Source organism: Trachymyrmex cornetzi, unplaced genomic scaffold, assembly GCF_001594075.2.
Source record: "Trachymyrmex cornetzi isolate Tcor2-1 unplaced genomic scaffold, Tcor1.1 scaffold1629, whole genome shotgun sequence".
In the NCBI taxonomy this organism is placed as follows: Eukaryota; Metazoa; Arthropoda; class Insecta; order Hymenoptera; family Formicidae; genus Trachymyrmex; species Trachymyrmex cornetzi.
Genome location: NW_017296233.1, coordinates 12173 through 17576, shown reverse-complemented (window position 1 = coordinate 17576; position 5404 = coordinate 12173). Strand labels below are relative to the sequence as shown.

At 36.0% G+C, this 5404-nt stretch overlaps 1 protein-coding gene across 1 annotated transcript in view; it reads right to left on the bottom strand.

The window, feature by feature from the left end:
- Positions 1-4631, bottom strand: part of RpS27A (ribosomal protein S27A) — a 20189-nt gene extending 15558 nt beyond the window's left edge. The window contains exon 1 of the mRNA XM_018504218.1: positions 4576-4631. The gene's annotated coding sequence lies outside the window, so the exon portion shown is untranslated. The remainder of the gene's footprint in view (positions 1-4575) is intronic.
- Between the last annotated feature and the right edge of the window lie 773 nt (positions 4632-5404).

The window sequence follows — 5404 nt, the reverse complement described above, 5'->3', positions numbered from 1 at the left end:
GTGCGTGCGTGCGTGCGTGCGTGCGTTATTAACATGACAGTTTGTCACAGCTATGAACACAGCTCATTTCGTTTTTGGTTATAAGCATAAATCATTTCTAGATATGTATATTATTTTCGTTATTAATTAACAAAATTAAAGGAGAATTTTCGATGTACTTTACAAGTCACTTCCATTAATTGTACGTATTGTTTTATTAAAACACATATTTCCATATTAATATTTTTGCAAGATTTATTGTGTATTCTCCACTTCAATTTGAAATAAAGAGTGGTGAATAAATAGGAGATTTAAGGATGGAATCACACGATTTCTTGAATGATAAGCATGCACGCATGAATGTACACATGCATGCTGCTCTACTTGCTTTGATACATACAGTCTAACGTTTGACAAATAATGATAAAATTAGCAATTGTTTCCTTTAATTGGTGCATGCAAGGAAATAAACTATGAAGTAATCCATAATAAATACATATAAAAATCATGTATATGTAGCATGCAGCGTTTAATGCATGAACAAATAGCATATATCAGGGCACCTATTACCCCGGATCTACAATAGGTGTTTTAAGCCTCAAGCCATAAGAAATGAGCGAATCACAGTCGCTTATTCTTCTCGGATTCGACTGTAATTGGTCAATTTTTTACGGCTTAAGGCTTAAAACACCTATTGTAGATCCGGGGTTATGGAAATATTCGGAATGGATTCCGATCGCAATTTATTCCGACATGTTCCATGATAGGTACCATAGACATATAGGATACACCCAGCATCCATATACTTTTCTATAGTATATGTTGGGCTTGGCAGAACGGTAAGAGAGGAAAAATATCAGGGCAACCTATTTTTCTCTGCGTGCGCATCTTGACATTTATCATTGAAAAAAATAAAATAAGATATAAAATAAGGGTAATACTCAAGAATTCTATCTTCCTCATCGATTTTGATGAAATTAAAACAGAAAATATTTATTCTAGCCTCACTTACATGTTCTCATGTCTCTATGCTATCGATGTAACAGATTTTCTAATTTGAATAGTCGTTAACTTCAACAATTAATATCTCGGTCTATGGGGCAGAGCGTCATTTTTTTTGCCAGATTTGTTCATTTACGTCTAAAAACGCATCAAATGAGCTTAATTTCGTCAAAATCAGTGAGGAAGGTAGAATTCTTGAGTATTACCAAAGTTTACTGTCAAGATGCGCGCAGAGAAAGATAGATTGCCCCGAATTTGCCTCTGCACCGTTCTGAAAAAACCCAGATATATATAGCTAATGCTGGGTCTATCTTATATGCCTATGTAGGTACCCAGAGCAGGCATGACTGTATGCATGCTATCATTCAAGAAATCGAGCATCGTGTGATTCCATCTTTAAAAAAACAATTCCCTAATGTTATGATGCATTTGCATCATACCTAATGTATATCATGATGTACACAAAATAATTTTCTTGTTCGAGTAGTATCTTAACAATAATTTTAAAATACACTTACTATAACTTGAGATAAATAGATACCCAAAATAATTATAGAGCAACAGAAAAAAACTTTACTGTAAATATCATGAAACATATACTCTCTTGAAAAATTAAAGTTTTTACACTTTTTAAGAGTTTTACCCGAAAAGTCAGTATCGAAAATGATTTTACATTTGCAATATCAATTGTTTTTAGAATTTAAGAATTGATTAAAAAGAATCATTCATATTGAGAGTCTGAGCACTAGGATTGCCGTAACACTTACGATAAACTTAAGTTGGCTTTCTACAATAAGCCATTAGTCATAAATCAGAAGTCAGAAGCTAAAAATTGACCAATCACAGTCATTAATTTTTAGCTTCTGACTTCTGATTTATGATTAATGGCTTATTATAAAAGGCTCAGTAGACATAAGCAACGCACAAGCTTTGGCGTATGACACGCAACTTATTACAGTCTCTTGGAGACACGGTAATAAGTTGTACGTCATACGTGAAAACTTATGCGTTACTTACGTCTACAACTTGAGTCTAATGGTAAATTCGATTGAAAGTACTGATGCGCACTGGTGCATATTAAAGCCGTTGTACAGTGATTTAATTTGAATATAAAAATAAAATGCAAATATTTCGAATTATTAAAATACATATTTTACCTAATAGTACAATAAAATATATTAAGTATTTCACGATTTAATTGATTTCTTTGTTTATTTATAAACATATCTTTACGTTATTTTATGTACGACGGTTTTAATGTGCACCAGTGCGCACTGAGTGCGACCAATCGAATTCACTGTAAATGTTACAATTCTTGTGCTCAGACCCTAAAACTGTTTTTTTTTTTCTAAAATTCACTCAATTTAAATCAAAGGGGTATTATAGATAAATAGAAATGAAGGCTAAACCAACATGTCAATCAAGAAAACGAAGAGTCGTTAAATCTTGATAATTGCACCAAATATCGCGGCTATCGCAACAAGCCGTGATCTCATACAATCATTGAAATATAGTGTTACCGAGATTCTACAATGAATCAATAGTCGGAAGTTCCAAGCGGTCCTAATGTTGATTCTACAATGAGTCGATAATCGGAAATCTTAAGTCTTAATCAATCTTAAATAGGTGACTATTTTTCGCATTTACGAGTTGTTAATTGTACAGCAAGTCATTTAACTCGATTAATGGGAAGGAATAAAGCCGAATTTGGTCAGTCTTAAAAAAGATCGGTAGTCAATCGTGAGTTGTGGAATTGAAGCTAAGACTACCGATTTTCTTAAGACTGACCAAATTCGACTTTATTCCTTCCCACTAGTCAAGCTAAACGACTCGCTGCAACTAACAATAGATGTGAAAACTCGTATGTCCGTATTCATAGTCAGGCCTTACAGCCCTTCTACAATAAGCCGCAAGTCAGAACATCAGAAGTCTTAACCTGTCTTAACCAAATCGTTCAAGTTGGCTATTGGCCAACTTCACCGATTATGACCTAAAATAACTTAGAACTTCTGACTTACGGCTTATTGTAGAAGGGCTGTTATATTTAAGGCTTCCTTAAATTTATCTTTAGATACTCTACGAATTACTTCATTGGCTACTGAGCATCTAAAGATAAATTTAAGGAAACCTTAAGTACAAAGTCTGACTATGAATATAGGCAATAGTCACCTATTTAGGTTAAAATTGGTTAAGACTTAAGATTTCCGACTACCGACTCATTCAAGAATCAGCATTATGGGCCTTTTACAAGAAGCCATTAGTCATAAATCAGAAATCAGAAGCTAAAAATTAATCAATCACAGTCAATTTTTAGCGCCTGACTTCTAATTTATGACTAATGACTTATTGTAGAAGGCTCATTAGTCTCATGGGCCTTCTACAATAAACCGCAAGTCAAAAGTTCTAAGCAATTTTAAGTCATAATCGGTAAAGTTGGCCAACAGCCAACTTGAACAACTTGGTAAAGACTGGTTAAGACTTCTGACGTCTGACTTGTGGCTTATTGTAGAAGACCCATGATATTAAACATTGTCTACATAAGATCGTAACACAGCTAATAGCGAAACAGAATGTTAGGGCCAAATAACATAGATACCGCTTCTTTATTATAATGAATTATGTACATAATGAATTCGAAAAAAAAACGTTACCGAAGGTGATAAGTTAGGAAACTATTAATTGACCTCGTAATGCTCGCGGATTTCACCTAACCTCAGTCTCATTGACTATCGTATCACCAGACAAGCATTATATCGTAAATTTTTACGACGAGCATTATGATCATCGTAATAAGGAACTTACGATAGACCTAGATGGGCCTTTAGACAATAGCCAACTTCGGGCCACTTTCACCATCGTCGGTTTACTTAACCAGTCTAGTAACTGTAATGAAATAGAAAGAGATAGAACTATTTCTATCTCTTTCTATTTCATTACAGTTACTAGGCTGGTTAAGTTAATTGAGCTTGGTGAAAGTGACCTTTATACGACTTAGATTAAGGGCCGATTGTTCCACATTTTGGTAAATTTTACCTGTTACCTCATAGGTAAAATTTACCAAAAGGTGGAACAACCGGCCCTAAGACTGGTTAAAACTTCCGATTATCAACTATTGACTCATTGTAGAACCTCGATAATGCATGCAACGTGAGGCTAAGTCCATAACCTTACTTTCAGAGGCCTTGCTGTAAGAGTAAGCCGTAAATTGTGATGATATATCGCCACAGAACTTGACACTTTCAGGTCGGAAAAATTGGGTTTTGCTAAATTTGCTTAAGATTAACAGTTAAAGTCTAAGACTGCACTAAAACACTTTACAGACAGAAATTATTGTCACTTAATCTTTTTCGACTTATGACTTAAGGTCTCTAAAAGCAGGGTTGTGGACCGAGCATGATTCGGAGTACTGTAATGGTTCTTGGAACACGTTTATCACATCTGGCCATGTGTCTCGCGGATACAAAGCGCTATGGGAAACCATAAATTCGAAATATCGGACGTCCAGACAAAACACGAAAATATCGCAACAATCTCGTATACGATCGTTTATTTCCTTTAAATTATAAAAACCACGATGAGAGATGAGACACTTACCTATAACCACGCTGCAAGAACACGACAAAAGAAAGGAATGAATCAGTGTTACCAAATTTAATTCTAAACTTCTAAATTCCGCTAAATGTTTCGAATGCTTAAAGGCGCCTTTACATGAGAGTATCAAACGTCGATCTTATGCTGGATTCACACTGTATCCCATTTTCGTCGTACGACGCTCTTCAATCAGAAAACGGAATTCCGATGATATAAAGCAAAATCCATCGGAATCCTGTTTTATGATTGGTTGCAGAGCGTCGTACGACGCAAATCGGATGCAGTGTGAATCCAGCATTAGAACATATATAAATGAAAGGGGCATAGGTTGCTGAACGTGAGGGTGATGTCCCATGCAGCGGATCGTGCGTAAAGCCGTAATCACACTAGCGATTGGCGATTGTGATCGACGATTGAGGATTACTTTTCAACCAATCAGAGCCTGAAAGTCACCGATTTCTTTGCTCCGATTGGTTGAAAAGTAATCCTCAATCGTCAATTACAATCGCCAATCGCTAGTGTGATTACGGCTTAAGCTGATTCGCATATCGCCAATAACAGAATCATTCTCTTATAGCGTTTTCGGCCCGACCGGGTTTGAACCAACCTGGGTTGGATTAATGGCGTTTTGCGCTCCCCTATTAGTAGAGCGTGTGACATCAACCAATAGGAAAGATTAATCCAACCCAGGTTGGTGCAAACCCGATCGGGCCGAAAACGCTATTAGATCTGTTTGCAAATTTCGCAAGCATATCTAAAGGCCCGTCTACGATACACGGAGTAAGAAGTAAGGGTGGAGTCCCATGAAGCGTATTTGCCGCGTATCGCGTAA